Here is a 19550-nt window from a genome sequence, read left to right as displayed (position 1 = left end):
GGCAGGGGAACTTTATTTATAACATACAAAGGATAAATTATGTAGGTAGTTTTCTTTATTACATAAAAAGGGGTGGTAATACAATGGGATTAGTACAATGTATTATAACTTTCAATATTATTCCTACGCCCATAAATATTGCACCAGGAAAGATGAAATCCAGTAAGCAAACATAGCTTAATGGTACAAAGGCACCAAGCAACGAACCAGTGCAACAAATTACAATTTAAGTAATGATAATAAATAATAATATCACCCCTGTATTATATACAGTCCCACTGTTGGGCACGGGCCTACTCTGCTACTGAGAGGGAATAGGCCTTAAATCCACCACGCGGGCCTAGTGCGGGTTGGTAGACTTCACACACTCGCGAAAATTCCTAATAGAGAATTTCTCAGGTATGCAGGTTTCCTCACGATGTTTCCTTCACCGTTAAAGCAAGCGATAATTCACAAAGAATACACACATATTTTTTTAGAAAAGTCAAGAGGTATGTGCCCTTGTGATTTGAACCGGCGGACATTCGCCTCGGCAGCCCGTTTCACAACCAACTAGGCTAGCGCCGCTTAAGTAAACAAGACATTATTAACAGAGTGCGGACGGTGATTTGAATTAATAATAGTGCCTGCAGTTTCCTCATTAGATGCCAGGGTAATAACTTTGTAAAACGTCACCTCCGAGGGCCGCGATGTGTCGCCCCTGTCTCTCGGTGGTCTAATTAAAATACTAATTAGATATGTGTACTGTAGTGGAAAATTACAAATTTCATCTTAAAAATTGACGCTGTTGTACTGAAGATTAATCTTGGAGATTTTTAGCTAATCGCGTACATCATTTTGATTAGGTTGTTAATTAATGACGCTGCAAAATTAGAAGCAATGTTAATGCAAATTGTTTAATGAAGATTCACGACTTTTTTTTATGGACATCTACAGTCAAACTTAGACGTCTGAATGGCAATAGGTAAATTCATTTGTGAGACAATTTATTGAGGAAGTGAAAAATTAGGTCCAGTCAGTCAACAAAAAATGAAATTTAGTGGCCTACAAAGGTCAGAGATCAGTCTGTATATCTATAATAGTTTCGAACAGGCCACCTTAATTGTTTCGACATGCGAGGGATAAATATCACTCGCCAGTCGATATTACATCTGGACCCCACTCCACTTATTATCAGGTGTGTGTGTGTGTGTGTGTTTTGCTGTGTTTGTTGCTGTGGTGCTGTTAAAATAAATAATAAAGTTAGATAAGTAATCTCGTGGTGGCTAATTTGCTTATTGCTCGCTTATCTGTTACTAGCAATAATTATATGACACGGATAGCTAATTTAGTATTAGTTAATACTGAATTAGCTCAATACTGGCTTTGAGTTTAATAACATTTGAGCTAGCTAATACTAGCATTTCATCTAAGATTCCAATTCCGATAGAACAGCCAATAGTATATTACCAACTAACCTACATCCCATTCAGAAATAGAATTGTTATTGCTTGATCTAAATATAAAACACATTCAAATACAACGGGGTAGAGCAAATATTAAAATTCTATTGTTCGTTTTGTGTTTGCTTCACAGTTCTTCGGCGTTTGTGCATTTCTCTTGTAGTTTTACCTATAATACATTAGTTCATGTTTTCTGTTTGCGTTATAAAAGGATTGTGTATTGACTGGAATGTATTGTGAATTTAGTTATTGTTGCTCAGCAATTAGTATATTTTAATATTCAGTCTCGCATATTGATTGCACTTTCTGAAATTCACGTATTGTTCCTTTTTAATTTTGAGTTGAATTACTAAGCATGTTTTATAATCAATACGACTTTGTTTTTATTCAGGTCTCTAATATAATTTTAACTGTCATGAGGCGTTTTATTATCTCTTATTTTCAAATAACATTGAAAGATGTTTTTTTTTACTTTTTTGTCGTTTTTCATTACGAGAGTAGGTATATCACAAATATTTTTCGGTGCATGTGCTTTTGATTCCATAAATCAATTTTCAAAAATGAACAAATTCTACACCCTCTCAAATGAACTTCTTGTATTTTTATGATCAAGAAGTAAGGAAATCATATAATGTAAAACAAATTCAAGACAATGTATTACAAAAACTACAAGATCTATTGCCTTATATATTTCATAATTTAATCTTCAAACCAAACCAATTGAAAAGTTAAATTCAGGTAATAAATTATAATTCTCTTTACTTTAATAAAGTTTTTATACTGTAGGTCGATTTGATTAATTTTAATGGAGGTCGGGTTTACGTGTGTTCTTAATAAAATTTCAGCCAAGATTCGCCTGGTTGGGGCCACGCTCGAGTCCTTTATAATTAAATAATCTTTTCATACTTGGTCATCCGTTTGCGTGCAACCCCTAATTTAAATTATCTTTATCCATATTAACTACGTCATATTCAAAACGCCCTTTCGATTTAGGATTTTAATTGGAATCATATTTCACTTGATTTTTGTTGACGCAAAATTGATTTTACTTTTATCTTTCGAAATGTTTTAAAGGAACATTTAGAATATTTTTTAATGTCGAATTCATCCATAATTTATGGAGCAACAGTTTTTTAAATGCTTATGTGATTTGTTGGATGCTAAACATAATACAAGAGGCAGTAGACAAAATGCCAGACGCAGACTTAACGCCAGACTTATCACTAAAATATGGTATTTTAATATTTTTTTTTATATTCCATTAGCGTTAACCATTGTATAAAGGCATCTCTACTACGGCTCGTCGTATAGACGGCTTGGCGGAGGTTACAGGCACACCTTAGATACAGGCCGTTTTAGCAGTTCAGTCTGAAATTCTTTACGCCTATGTTCACCAGTGGACTTCTTGAATATAATGATAATTATGAAACAAACTGTAACCAATCAAATCTGTACCACTGAACCGCTGTATTTAAATAAAAAACTCACCAAACTAAAGATTCCGTCAATGAATGCCGAATACGCGTCATGCCCCAATGGTCCTCGCGCAGAAAAACAAATTCCCAGAGTGGAAAATAAGTTCAAAGCATGTCCCGTGTGGCTGCGCGAGAAAGTCCACTGGAACGGAAAGTGTTTCCACAAGAATGGCCAGAGGAGGTACCACGGGATCTCATTCACGCGCTAATTTTATACGTTTGTGTACCGAATGTGAAATCATTTGACGGATTTTAAGGGTCCCTTTGTTTGTTTTATTATTGGATTTGTAGTTGCTAAAGAGGTTTATTAACACACATTAACAGGAGGCGTTTGATACAGCGAAACTCGTTAATAAAGATTTATTCCTAAACTTGCAAGCGTTTTTATATTATTCACTATCTATTCTAATACATGCACGTCAAAGTGACCCCACTGTATCTGATGAAGTTGAGTGGGGTCCAATAAAATATAGACAGTCGACAATATTATCCGGCCTTTTTTTTTTTTTTTTTGTTTTCGCGGAGAAAGTGCCTTATTACTACCGCCCAGCCTTCGTGGGGGGCGACTGAGCGGTTATGCTGGGGTAACGAGCCGTAAAAGGACCCGCGACAGCCTGTGGCGGCGCGCTGGAGGGTCCGGGTACTGGGGCGGGGAGGGACTGAGCGGGAGCTGTTTTCTTCCCTACTCCTTTCCCTTTCTCCCTCCTGGATTTTGGCGGGGGAGGACCTCCGACTATTCCTCCTGTCACTGGGAGCTGTGTGTCCCCAAAGGCGGCCTTCCTTTGGTGGGCCAAGCTGGGCCTCTGGGCTGGCCCCAACAGGGCCGACTCTAACCTGGCCTGGACCCTGGCTTCCACCATAGCCAGCATCTCCTCCGTTGACGGCCCTTTGGTGGACGCTTCCAGCTCTTCGAGGCGTCTTTTGAGAGCAGCATTCTCCTCCTGCAGCGTTTTCATATTCGCCTCGAGGCGGGCACTGTGCTCTTGCCACTTCTTCGATTCACTCTCGAGGCGAGTGATGACGGCGGACTCCGGCTGTTGTATGTACTGGGTGATTTTGTTGGTCACCCAGTTTAAAGCTTTCTGGGACGTTCCCTTTCGGTTGCCCGACTTGCAGACAATGGAGCGCATCACATGCTCGCACTGTTTTAAGTCCTCTTTTGTGACGGGGCGGTCCTCTTCTTCATCCAAACGCGGAGGCATCGGCGACTTCACGAATTTGAACCGGTTTTCTAGCTCCTCCTCCGCCTTTTGGCGTGCCTCTTCGCGCTTGAGTCGGTCGCGTTCCCTCTGCGATTTTTTGACGCCTACGTACTTACCGACTGTGGGAGGACGCCCCCTCCCTCGGCCGTCGGTGGTCTGCGCCTTGGGTACCGGCTCGTCTGTATCACTCGTGCAGAGTGAGAGACTATTCTTTGAGCAGGATGGTCTCCTCCAGAGCCTCCCGCTCCGGACAGAGGAGACACTGCCGCTCGACTCCAAATCAATATCTATATGTATGGGCCACAACTTCTTTGCGCTGAGCGCCCTTTGCAAAACTCCACCATCTCCGGGCTTCGCCCGTCGAACTCAGCCTCCCCAGACGGAACCGGGGTAGGCAACCTCGTCAAAGTATGTAAGGGTTTTTTAAAATTTGAACATTCCATTTTTGTTCCCACGAGTATGGGGGAAAGGGTGGTCCGCCCAGGCAGAGCCCCCTGTACCTGGGTAAGCCTAGCGTAACCCACACAGAGTGTCGGCCGGTACTCTGGCGGGGGTCGCACTCGAGACCGAACTACCCATCGGCCATGCATCCCCTCGCGGTGCGCCGCCGCTTGGGATTCGGGGTGATTTTTTATAGAGGTTTTCTTCCTCGCGGTCCGGGCGGTTAAGCCAAGACCCTCGGTCCAGCGGGAGCGCGAGACATATCCACAGACCTCCACACCAGATTACGATCTGCGACGGCGACAATAGGAGAGAGAGTCCCCCCCCACTGTCTGCTCGGGGCGGGGTGAGCGCACACCGAGCCCGTCGACACCTCCGGGACAAAACCGGGGGCCGCCCGAGATGGGCCAATCTCTCTGCACTGACGACACGGCGGCCATCGCAAGAGGCGACGACCGTCATCCAGCACATTTGTCAGGATATTCGCCGGCGCGCAGATCAGCTTGATCGGTCTGATCGACGCGCCGTTGTCCAGGGTGCACCAACGAGGAGGTTTCTTGACCTAGCACCCCAATATTATCCGGCCTGTCGGAACGGGATATAGACAGACTGATCCCAGCATGCGACACACTTATGTGGGCTACTATGGCATGCTTTAATACCTGGTGGCGGTCGCTATCCGGGCGGATATAAAATATATCCTACCACCTTTGAGATAAATATAAAAATGCTTACAATATATGATTCTCGCCAAACGATGATGATGACGCCATAGCGTCAAATAATCAAATCAAAAATATTGCTTCTAAATCATGTTTAGAATCCATAATATTTTTAATAGATGAACTAAACTACGCTTTAGCTCAAACTCGCAATTTGACGCAAGGTAACGCCTCATCAGTAATCAGTTCAAGCAGGGTCCGTAGGCAAGACGTCTTACTACAATCGGTTAAGTTAATAGAAAACATACATATATATGGGAATGAGATATCCTTGGGATAAGTCTGTCGCTTTCACATATCAAATGACATATCATGTAAGTAGGATCATAAATACATACATACACAATATCACGCCTCTATTCCATAGTACTAAGCAGAGACTATGGATTGAAACTTTGCACGATCCTGGCATTCTTACTTCTCTCGCTTCCTCCACCCTTATCAATCTTTTCATGCAATCATAAATATAATGTAAATATTGTATGAACCGACTATGCTTCCTCACGTCGCCTGGGGCTGTTGTCGAAATTCAGCCCTGCAGTACTACTAACTTACGAGAGCATCCAGCTAAATGAGAGGTGCCGATGCTGGTATTTGTTTTTTTTTCTTTTTTTAAATGAAATCTTAAGAAACATAAATACTTATTCATATATAGACTTTCTTATTGTTTTATGATTTAATGCCAGCAATAAATATTTTTTTCTTTTATTCCTATACATTTTTTAGTAACGTTGAGACGTTGCTTTCCACTTTTAAATAATAATATCATTTACATTGAGGTATATTCTACCGACCAGTTATGGTGATACCAGTATTTACATTATGTGGTCAGGAACGTCGAAATAACTATATTCTTTATTTTCTGTGATTACCCTAGTATGTATTAAGAATAAGATAAATAGACTCTACATTTCATTTTATAAAAAAATTCGCTTCAAAATCTTTTTAGACGCTATTTAAAAGTACTTAATCATACCAAACTGCCGCCAGAAACTGAAGCAGGTGCATCTAAATACCGAAATCTGTTTAAATATAAAATAATTAAATAACAACAATGGAATATTTCCAAATCACACCATTCGTGATCGAATAGATAAATATCCGCTTTTAGGTAGGCAATTAAGCATTTAAGGGCCGATTTCCACAATCCAAATTGCTCGTCTCTGGCAATACATTACTAAAACGTTTTAGTAATTACGTCTTGTAAACAATTCTTGGTGTTACACGCTTTGTTTTACCGTGTTGTGTCTTACATTACAGTAGAGATTTATTATATTCTATCTCATCAAATTATTAAATATTACTGTTTATGATGTGTACGGTAAGCAAAAAAGTATCTGAATAAATTCAAAATTTCATAACACTTTTCTACACATTAACTTCAATCGAAATATTATTTTTCCTTAATTTAAAATAATGTAAACCCTTTCGAGTTTTTTAGTGAATAACATCGTTTATTGTTGTGGCTGACGGTACATAATTTTAGAAAACAAATAAAACAGTAAGGTTTTGGATTAAATTCGGCTCATAAAATTTGGACTAAGTTATGGATTAACAATATATTGCATTTTACCTCAAAAAAAGTGCACAGTGTTCAGTCCAGTTTTCTGTAGGAAATCTGGTAAATAAAATTAATGAGTAATTAAAAAATGTTGTACTCTCCCCCTGCGGTGTTAACCATCCTTCTTATATCTTACTTTTTCACTTATATAATAATTCTAAATTTGTGTAAAACCTTTTGGATATATATATAAATATATATAAGAACTAAACGCAGTAAGCGCTGAACGGATGTGGATGAAATTTTGCACACGAAGAGACCAAAGTTCTTGATTGCCACACAGGCTACTTTTTATAATTTAATTTACTCCCATGAAAAAAAAAATTTACAACAAAATTACATAGATGGCGCTGATGTCGTATAGATAGCGTTATTGATCGCTACAATAACCTAGGGATTTTTATAGAGGGAAAGGCATTCACGCAGCCGAAGCCGCGGCCAAAACCTAGTATTATTTTTGCCATCAAAGTCACAAACCCGGGCATTTCCCCGCTAGTTAGAAACCCAATTCAAGATCAAAACAGTGGCCTACCCAAAATATAACAGGTTTTCCTCCGAGTGACGCAATCGATCACGAAACAGGATACGCCTACAAATGAATTCCTGAACCCTTTGATGTCTCGATGTTTAGGTTTCCAGGTATCCGGAGAATCTCTGTTTCTCTTTGCCCTCTGTTTGACTAGTCGTGTTTAATCAATAAAATTGGTGAATTTAAAGTTTTAGTATATCCTATATTGTATTCTTTGTGTAGTGGCCAGTTATTTTTTACAGATATCTTTGAAATAAAACAATTAAAGGATTATTTTCGCAATTAACAGATAGTTTACTCCAGAACTATGAAAGCTGCAGTCTTTGCAACGTATAGAGTAAAATGAAACTAATTTACCGCGAAAATATCCGTTGAGTAGTTTTATTTAAATTCTGAAAATTCGTGTATACATAAATCATAATACATCTTTTTTTTAAAGACCATATAAGAATATTAAATAAAGAGTAACATTATTTATAGTTGAATATTTGGCAGCGACATTAATATTATGTAAACATGTATCTATGGTTATTTCTCACGTTGCTTCTACGTTAGCTACGAAGGATTAAGAATGGAATGTAATAATAACATTATTAAAAATAACGAAGCAGTAGTCAAAAAGTTTTAGAAAATAATCGTGAAGTTGCAATTAATACAATATAATAGACCCGATATGAATGATAATTATTTATATTATTGCTATTTCGGCACTAATGATCTAGCTAGTTGTTCTAGCCTCTAGTTGAGAACAAAGGGCCTTCATAAGGTTAAAAAGACAGAAACACCATTAATTTAAATCAGTGAAATATAAATTGCTTTTAATAAATAGATTTACTGTTACCATTAATTCATCACAAAACCATATTTCAATCTTAATGGAAACTTACATTCCTTTGATAAATGACTGAACGTCCAATAGTTAGTCAAGGTAACCGCTAATTGTGTTCATACAAATTACTTAAAACCGCAAATAAATTTGAATAGTATCGAAAACCTTTAGTAAACCACTAATGGGTTATGTCTATCACACTGGACAATCGATAAAAACAATATATTTGGGTTGAGTGAAGTAAATTTACGTTTTCAAGATTATTCCGTACTTGGTCTTGCTTAGGGGCTTGCGCGACAGTCTTTTTCCTGATCAATGTTATCAGATATAAGAATGACATCACAATAAAATTAGTGGTCATGTGGCTTTTTCATTCTTGAGTAACATTAGAAAATGATTTACCGTAAAACATAAACCACCATAAAGTAATCCTTTTCATTCAATTGGTAAAGTTGAAATTCTTTAAACCAGGACATATGTAATAGTAGCCAAAATCCTGATCTTTTAAATTTATCCTTATCTCAATGTAGATTCGGCCCTACAGACTTCATACATGTTGCAATACGATTTATTTAGCATAGAGCTAACTAATGCATACGATGTGGCGATAGCCGATTAATCGTATTTGGTTTCGGACAGTAATCGACCTATAGTCTGATACCATCTGTGCGATGGTGCCGCTTGACTGGGGAGGCGATAATCCAAAAATCTTGATCAATAAAAAATGATACCCAACAAAAGGAAAAAACGGAAAAATCCCACTGACGTGCTACACTTAACAAGTTTCTTCGGAATCTTGGCAACCGCTATATCAAGCGGGCCCAGCCACTCCCCTGGGCATTATTATATTCGCATTTACTTATCCGTCTTTTCGGAAAAGTAATTTTATTTGAACGTAAAACTTAGTTTGATGTGGTTTTGAACATCGATATTCGGATAGTCATCTTCAAGAATATATTTGAGAAGATAGTATATTATCTTTACGACTTTTTTGTAGTAGTATAAGCGGAGATGGATTAAATTTTAACGTAAAAGGAACCTTTGGAACACGTAATTTAATATAATTTAACTAAAAGGGTCTGAGAAAAAATAAATGTATGTATTTAATTTGTTTTTTTTTTCTTAAGGGCACCCATAATAAATTTTAAGACCTCGTTCAGATGACAAATGTTCGACACTAGTTAGCAAGACGCAGCTCTAAGAATTAGACGAGAAAAACATACGCAAAAATTACCCGATTTATCTGTGATATAGACGTTACTGAAGCAATAGCTAACCAAACATTCGAATAGCGATCACCGACGTGAAGATTATTGGAAAAGGACTTAAATATTCATATCAACATACCTAACGTGCATACAGAATAATACTTTACGAAAGAATACTCCAATTCGTTTTGAAACCAAACACGTCTTACATTTATAGGTATTGTTTTCAACATCTCAAACGGTGTCGTGTGTATTCGTAGTAAATTTGCACTGTTTACAGTTTACGAACTCGGAAAGACTTCACGCTTTGGTAAACAAATATTAATCCGAGGATATAATTAGTCGCTTCGATAATTCCAAAGTATTTTGTTTAGTTAATTACGGTATATTATCGCTAGGCTTTTCTCGTAGCTTCGTCTGCGAGAAGGAACTTTCTCGGAATAAAATTCATATTGTTTACGACAAAATTAGGTAATGTATTTACTAAATTTGGAAATTTTATCTTAATAAGTTAAAACGTTTCTTTCAAATATATTAATACGAAACTGAGAAGTAGAGTATTTATTATAACACATACATACACACTTACTCACCCTTTTATCCCCGAAGTGCAGAGGCGATACCGCAACCCAATTTCCGGCGTGTAAAGTCCATCCCATGATGTGATAGGAAGTGAAGTGTACCTTTCGCCATATCTGTCATCAAAATGAGACTCCGGGTTGACAATGAGTAGAAAAGCCCAATATCATTTTGCCCGAATCAGGATCAAACCTGAGACCTCAGCACTGCAGTCGTACCCTAATACAACTACGCTATCGAGGCAGTTATTATATTTTATACTTAATATAATAATAATATAATATTTGGGTTTTTGTGCTCAGTATCAGCCCGGAGTCTGGAATTTGTGCCCGATATGGCGATAGGCTCGCCCGCTGTCACATCATGGGACGGAACATACTTGGCGAAAAGTGGGTGCCCTAGTTGCGCCTCTGCATACCCCTTCGGGGATAAAATGCGTGATGTTATGTATGTATGTATAATAATAATAATAAAGCCTTTATTTATTCTTTTTTTTCCTATTTATTAAATATGAATTGCTTAATACAATATTAGTAGTAATTATGGAATACGGAATACCACCAGAGATAAGATATAAAAAAATCCAAATAGAGCAAATTTATCCAAGAAATCTACGGAATACACAGCTCAGAAAATATGAAGGTCTCGTTTTTCGAGCAACCAACCATTGAAATCTGAACTCATTCTGACGACTTACATTATCCCCGATCATTTTATACCCATTTCGAATATTGAGATCGGACTCTTCAAATACTGGTGGCCAATAACATCGAGATAAGCGCCACAGTGCGTCGAGTGTGGATTATAATACGCGAACGTTTTTTGGTAGTTTCTGACTTGATTAAGATCTCTAGATCACTTACAGTGTTAAATTCTTGTTGTTCCAAGTGCAAGTATAGTTTTCAAGCTATTTATAATCGTGTAATGAATTTATAATGGACTCATAGTCGAAGCCAATGACCTAAGCTTCAAAATAATGGCCTCCGAAGACAACCACTCTCGTGCAATAATATAGTATCCTATTATTTTGTTCAAGTTGCGGTAATATGAAATAGGAACAAGCTAGGCTTCAGCCTTAGATCTGAAGAGTCATCCGTTATAATGAGGCCCAACAACACCTTTGAACTGAATTAATTTAAGAAAAAACAATTGTGAGAAATATAAATTTCTGAACTTTCCAATATCAGTTATTTCCTTTTCCAAGTGGCAATTAGACGAAGGATTCGCCGTAAAAAGGGTATATAATAGAAAACGAGAAAAGTTTTTGTATCAAACAAACAATTGAAGTTTTTTTGTTCGCAAGGCGTTCTAGCACTCATTAACCGGTACACAGCTGCAACATTCTGCGTAACTGTTTTGAAACTTTGATTAGGTTTTTAATTATGTCTACTAAAGTTTTGTATAGTATTTGGGTTATGTTTCAATGCCGGACAAATACCAAATAAGATTTTTAGGTAGGAACATATCCGCCAGTATTGACTATAATGGCCGACAGAATAAAAAAGTTAAGCGGGATCAACAACTTTGGGCATCCTTTCAATGAAAAACGAATTAAAAAGAACTCTGAGGTTCGATAAGATAGGTGTTGGTTTAGGATCACGCATATAGTTATTAATGTTTATAATCCGCACAGAAGGTATCACATGTTCACTTCAGCACCAAGCCTGATGACTGATGACTTGATGTCAAATGCAAACACTATTAAAGTTATACTTATCGCACACTTAATCATTTGAAAAATAATGATGTTCCCGCACATCATTAAAAGTAACACTCACTCCGCCAGGTCTCATACGCTAAACACTCAAACCTTAAATATAAAAAGCCCACATTTACTTGGGAATTTGTTCAATTCTTTGCATTTCCCCTCACTTGAGAAACCGAAGCAATTTGCTCGAGCACGCGCAAACACTCCGGGTTAATATGAACTTTGACGCGTTATTGCGTGTTCCCATCGATGAGTGAATTCATATTTTTTATTGCGTATTTGTGGTTATATAGCTAGTAATAGTTGTGAACGAATTGGAGTAATAAGAGAGGACGAAGCTGATTACGCAGTGGTCACATACTTATATACATTATTATTACACTTGTAATTACTGTAATTTTAAGTATTAAATAATATCATCATTGGAAAAATAATATTTGTACCCCTTTCGTTAACGTTGTATGGTGTTGTTACTATTTGTAGACGATCGGATTAATTATCATCAGACGAACGGTATTACTGTCTAGTCGCTCAACTACAATAAAAAAATAAATGAGGTTTGAAGTCATGTTGGCTATGGGCTCGTAGCGCTTGCTACATGTTCGTAGCCATCGTAGATCAATCAATATAGGGCATTCTACGGACCAACCCCGTTATGCTTTTATTTTAATATGTGTTAGGATATAAAAAAAAATGTGAGGGTATTTGTGATGCCTTTTGCTAAAAAACACAGAGCGTTTGACAGACCGAAGCAGTCGTCAGTCAGCAGCGAAGAGTTATTCATTACCAGTCGTAGCGGTTGTCCGGTTTGTGTAATATTTGTGAAAGTATATCTGTGCTCTGTGGTATTTCTTTTGATTTTAGTAAAAATCGCTTCAGTTTCTAACACATGATTATATTTTTGTGCGTAGACATCACCTTCCAAAAAATATTTTCGTAAATACCTATTTCACATTACATAGTTTAACCAGGTTTAAATACTTACCGAGTACAGATTAATAGTCACGAATTCGAATGTGTAAAAACCTTTTTCGGGTGTATTCGCTACTCATAATTCATAATCATATTAATTTTTCAAGTTATTCGACGAATTATTCGCAAATAGTCTAAAATATACCATTAATAATATGCGCACATTGACGGCGCTATCTTTATCTTACAACAAAACAAACCGTGATATTTCATAAAACAATTCATTTGGAACACTTTAATGCGTCAGAAGGAATTGAAACGGTGTGATTAGAATTTTATTAGCCGCAACCGAGTTTATTGACGATAAAGTGTAACATTTTGGAAAATACGCTTATCATTCGCGATGGGTAAAACGAATGAGCAAGCAAGCGAAATGTTAGGTTTATTGATTTCATATCAGTGAACACAAATTACTTTCATGGAGTTATAGCTATCGATAAAGTTCTCAAAGGTTGCATATAAGTAGGTTATTTAGTATGTGAGGACTGAAGCACCAACGCCTAGACTACCGGATGTATAGTGGATGCGTAACGGAAAAGGAAGAGGCTGTAGACAATGAGGCAGTGGTAAAGGGTGAAATTTTCCGAAAGGAAACCGGACACACAAATAAATACTAATAAACATAGATGCGGTCGACAAATCGTTCTGATGGTAATTAGATTTAAAATTAATTATGAAAGGGAAAAGGTAAGAATGAGGTTATAAGGACCCTTTGTCACTGAAATGCAGAGGAATCTAGTAAGATTAATATTTGCTTCCAAACTTTTCATTCACCAAAAATCGAACCAAATCTGCTGATCTCTAAGAAAGCCATAAGAATTCTCGACGCTCATAATATAAACCCATGTCCAACATAAAGCATGCTATAACCTCTAATACCGCCAGTAAACACTATTTTATAATACTATAAATTCTACAACGCTTGTTTATTGGTTAGTGAAACCGTAACAATTTATCGATTGAATGTTTTAATACTTTATTTTTATAGACCAAGTTTGTTATAGCAAACAAGTCGTGTCTTTATTGAAATAATTTAACCAAAATCAAGTCTCTAAAAATGGTTTATATATCAAAATAAAAATTAATAAATCAAAATCCTTTATTTGAATTGTCTTGCAATAATATTCTTTAATCATCGAGAAATTTCGCTTCAGAGTTTTCGTTTATATAACAGAACTATTTTTTAAATTAAATTTTAAATTATACGCAAAGTTCAAGTTAAAAACAGACCAATAATAGCCATTATTTTCATATAAATATTTAAAAAAGTTTTTTCGTAGTAAATTGCTCTTGAGAACCGTAAATTTTTCCAAGTTGAACTGTGGCCTACTTCACTCTCCGACTCATGATATTATTTATATGCAATAAATCTGGTAGAACCGTTTCTCTACTGCAATGAGAAAACAAATCAATAAGAACTATGAAAATGTATTATCCTAATAATAATTATATCACTCCTTTTTAATTTTTATTTTTTGTGCGGGTAAATCACTTTATGATCTCACATAAGTCCAAAGAATAAAGGCGGGTATGTCGGATTTCCCAGCATGCTATACTTACACGTCGGCGTACTAACTAAAACCCCGCAGTAGTCTTTATCCACGCATTACAGGAGCGCAATTCTTTTTTAAGTTTTTAATGACGATGTTTAGATGTTAGGACTTAACAGATAAACCGCTGATGGATTCATTTAAAATTACACACATCCACACTCGCGATCTCCAAAGGAATAGGCAAAAACGCATTTTATATCCACATTTCGCTATGTGCATCCTGTGTGTACCTTTGCATTGTAATTTTATTAGGTATAAGTTACTTAATTTTCAAGAAGAGAATAGTTTTTTTATTCCGTAAAAAAACTTCCACGTGAACTGATTTAAAACTATATAGTATTCTAATAAAAAAATAGGCACTTCAAATTATAATATTCTCAAACAATTTTATCTGCCATACCTTGACACAGGTGTGGATATTGAAAATAATAAGGGAAAGTAGGATGAGCAATTTTATTTAATATTTAAGCGGAATAATCATCTTCTCTGATATAAGATGGGATACGAAAGGTAAAGATAATGCGACTTTACGGTACCAGTGAAATTTGTGAAGCTCGGACTAGTAGCGTTAGTATTAGAATATGTAGCCTTACATTTTGTCCAGACGAAAAACATTCAGTTATTTCCAAGAAATTTCTTGAGATTTTTATCATAAAAACCCACACGGTTTTATAACGGTTCAAGTGTTTTGTTTACCTTACTTCTAATATTATTATTATACTAATATATTTTGTAAAAATAATTGGATATTTGTAGAAGTAAACGCAGAAATAACTCGATTTGGATGAATTTCGACACACAGGTAGAACATGTCTAGATTAGATGGGCTACTTTTATCAGGGTTATTTGCTGCAATGGAAAAAAATGGATTTTTTAAATCTGATTTTAAAATAGATTGCGATGACATCGTACATATTGTAGTGACTTTTGTAGCGAGGAAGGGGTTTCACACGAGTGAAACCGCGAGCGTTTGCTGTTTAATACATAATAAGTACACAAATAATGCTCTCTGGACACTTAGATAGTTACAAAGGTTGTGGCGATGGTATCAACGATTACAAAGGAAGTCACTATATCTTCCAGACTTTTAAGAAAGTAGAAACGTTAGTGGATTACAAAAAGTTTTTGTTACTTTAGAGTATTTAATCGCCTACTTTTCGGATTACGGCCGATTTACAGCCTTACAACATAGACATCGATCAATTTCAGAAAAACTTTTGAACTATATATGTCAGACACTTAAAAAAAACATATAAAAAGTCTAATATAATTTACGTTTCATAAGACCCTTGCTTAGACTTAATTAACTGATTAAAAAATTACACAGAATTTATGCATAAGAAACTCTTTGGTGCTCGTAATAAAAGCGAAGTTTTAAGGAGTTGCCAACTCATTTAATAATATAAGAAGTTTGAGACGTCACTTCATATCAGACTTGTCAACGTTATTACTTAAGTTCAAAAAGTCTTGTCCAAATTGTTTTTTCATTTCGTGTTTTCACAGTAATAAGTCGTGACTGATTCGCAATTATTCAATAAGTTGAAATTATTTTTATATTCATAAAATATTTTACAAAAAATTTTAAAATAGAAAATGTGCATCTATTTCGTTTTCATTACTTTGTATAAGTTATTAACTCGTAACGCTGATTCCAATTTTAAATATTTTTTATAACTTAACATATTAATATTATGTTAGAGCTGTATATATTGAGAGTCTCCAATTCTAAATTAGAATTGGGTCCTCGACCCAAGAGGTTTTATTATGGGATTTTGGCAAATGTATGGGGTTTTTTGTGTAAGTAGACCCGTGTCAAACAAATGACGGTTTTTCCTCGTTTTAAATTATTTGCTTGCACAGCGGGAATTCAGATAATAAACTTTCATAATTGTAGAGGCAGGTAGTAAGTGTGGGTAGTTTTGTTTTTGTCCGTTATTGTAAACTCGGTGTTGCTCGCGGCGCATATATATATTTTCCCGGTAACTTTATATTACCATAGAATAGAAATAGCAGGATCAAATTAGTGTAAATAAATATAATATCAACTTAGGTAACGGTCATTAAATACATTCAATGATTTTGGGTGATTGGAAGAAATCCTTGCATCAGTAGCGAAAAGTCCATATAACTCGATTCCTGTCGACTTCCCTTTCGTAATTTATGTAAAATCTAATTATCATTAGAACGATTTGCAGACCACATTTATGCCTATTATTTATGGTGCCCTTTCGGAAAATTTCACAATTCGCCCCTGTTTCACATAATATTATAAAAAAAATCTCCTGACGCGTCTGTCTGTATGAACGCGATAAACTCAGACTATCCAACGGATTTCGATGAAATTTGGTATGGAAATAGTTTGAGACTCTGGAAAGGATATAGACCATCGATATATATGTACTACTTACTAGATTTAGTGTTCCGAACTTTCATTCATTCATTGTGTGAACATGAATTGAACTGTAATCTATTCAAACTGATTTTAGCATGGTGTCAATGTTGATGCTTTTGGTTGTGTACGAAGTGGCGCTCATAATATCGCGCGAGTCTAAGTGTAAACCTGGGTGTGAATAAAAAATATTAGTTAAATGAATAGAATTATTTGTTGTACAAGTGAATAAATAGATTACAACAGTGACGTTTTGTTCGTCATTTTAGTTCAGATTTTGAACAAATAGTTAAATGGACGTTCGTGTCTATAGAATATACATCAATGATGTGGACTTTTTTATCCTATTAAAATATGTAGCGGGCCTTTTATCTCCGAAAAACTCTTTCACACGGACGAAAACGCCAGCAAAAGCCAATACATATTATGAATGTTTTTCATAAACTTTCATATTATATTATTTTGTAATGAGTATATTATAATAAGTCGCTTTCATCTTTTTAGATATTGATAACACCGCCACCTATTGGATTCAAATTTATCATATTTTTTAAGCTTGAGCCAATCAAATACATACACAATATTTCATTAAAATCAGTAATCTGAGATTAGCATGTACGATAAAGATTTTTATACAAAAATATCATCCATACTTCTCCAGTCTTCTCCCGTTGATTTTTAAACAATTATACATATCTTTGAAATTAAACTAATTTTCGGATTCTATCGCGGTGTTAGTATTTTATTTTTTCCCGACGTTTCGAAGACTTTGCAGCCTTCATGTCCCCCCCGTGACCATGTCCCCCCCGTGACCATGAAGGCTGCAAAGCCTTCGAAACGTCGGGAGAAAATAAAATACTAACACCGCGATAGAATCCGAAAATTAGTTTAATTTCAATGTCTAACATTCGCGTAAACATAAAAAATCATTATACATATCTTGTCCTGAAATTGCGAACAGAATAAAAAAGGAATCAGCGAACTCAAGTAATACTTACATGCGGCAGTTGACTTTTATTTATATAGATTAGACGTATCAAGGATCATCTTCATGCCCAAGTAGTCTTGTCTTGACACCATTTTTATTAATCAATTACGGATTCCTGCATTTAATTTTTTATAGGAAAACCATTGTTGGTTTTTGACATTGGAAAGATTGTCATGCAAAAATGTTGCTTTATGCGATGGTTTCTCAATCTACCGTCAAAACACTAATATAAAATACTTCATTTTTTTCCAAATGTTGATTTGCACCTTTTTAAGGTGCATATTTTCTGTAAATATGTATTTTGTATACCTAATGGAGGTGTGGCATCTTACCATACAACATGTGACATTTGAAATAAGACACCGACTTATTAGCAATTGGTTGGATCACAAATTTGGGTCTGGTCTATAATTAACTAAACTGTTTAATAGCGATTTTGACCGAGATCTTACTGTTAATGCATTTTCCTTCGCCTTCTATCTTCCTCGCTAACTATGCCTTCATAGGATCTATGAAATACTAAGTCCTGCTCGCGGCTTCGCCCTGCGTGAAATTCTTTTCGGCATCCCTAAAACATTGTACGACGCCAGCGCGATCTGTTAAAAAAGTCCGATTTCAAAACTCCTTTATTTCCAATTGGAGCAGATAGCCGGGATAAAAAGCTTATGTGTTAATCCAGGACATAGTCTGCGCTTATGCCAAATTTCATCTATATCCGTTAAGTTACTACTGTCTTTACTTCTACAAATATACATACACCCAAACATTCATCAGTCATAAGATAAGATACTATAAAATAATTATATAATTTAATCCAATATTTGCATGTTTGGCAAATATTTGACTAGGCTGTTATAGAACCGGGTGGTAAAACATCTCGGTGCGCCGGGTGTATTTGTTTATCAGATTCCCAGAATTAATACGAAGCATAAGACAAATCAATCGAGCTCGAATTTCAATATAACGAAGTTTGCGGATCGATATCAGATCAAGGTTCGGGTATGATACATGTGTCTACATATCGTGAATGTGGTTTTAATTTTTATTTATGAAGCCATGACGTGACTAGCAGAACTGTCGGATGCTACAAATATACGTAAACAGTTACAATAAAATATATCATTTTTTTTATATGTTATTACGTTTGTTCGCCTGGCATGGGCCGGCTTATACAAATACACTAGACTTTTGGATTTTGGACTTTTGGATGAATTAAGCGACTATGCTGAAGGCAACCCTCTAAAATGTTATGTACGTCGGCTCAGGACAGTCACTAGGAGAGTATGAGATATCAACAATTATGAAACTTCTGTTACTGTTCGTATACAATAGTACTGCGTTCGTCATCGAGATGTTAGGTTTTATAATGTTCAGTAAATACATTGGCTAAAATATCCTTCAAATAAATAACCGCTAATGGTTGAATAATCTTGCTTAACGGCAAAAATACATTGTCAGTATGAAATTAAATATTTAGAATTGAATATTTACAGTTTTATAACTTACTTTTCATAACATTAAAAAGGAATGGCAAGCAAAACTCCTGATCGAAGTGACCTATTAAATATCAAAACCACAGGGATCGTCGACGCTTTGCCATCGTTTCGCAAACGAATTATAGTGCTGTTTTTTCTGCATCATAATCTGAAATACCTCAAACGTTTTAAATAATCATGGTTTTGTAATATCCTGTGTGGAATAATCTGAAAATCAGAAACACGGATTAGATTATACATAGATTAAAAATGTTAATTGATTAGGCGCTTGGGAGTTAGGCTGCTTAAGAATGCTGACCGCTCCCATTTCACGTCCCAACGGGATTTAAGAGGCGATCCAGAATTCCAAACAGCTATACATCTATCGACATTGTGTACGTCAATGTATTGAGTTACCTATGTAATATCACGTTGCTTTGTGAGATCAATACATGCAACATATCTATTGTTTGTACA

The 19550-nt window shown here is 35.9% G+C and overlaps 1 protein-coding gene across 1 annotated transcript in view; it reads left to right on the top strand.

The window, feature by feature from the left end:
- The window catches only part of LOC115443370 (dopamine receptor 1), a 109446-nt gene that overhangs the window by 52005 nt on the left and 37891 nt on the right, over positions 1–19550 (top strand). The gene's annotated exons all lie outside the window — the stretch shown is intronic.

The sequence above is a fragment of the Manduca sexta genome, chromosome 18, assembly GCF_014839805.1.
Source record: "Manduca sexta isolate Smith_Timp_Sample1 chromosome 18, JHU_Msex_v1.0, whole genome shotgun sequence".
NCBI lineage: Eukaryota > Metazoa > Arthropoda > Insecta > Lepidoptera > Sphingidae > Manduca > Manduca sexta.
This window is presented reverse-complemented; position numbering and strand designations above follow the sequence as displayed.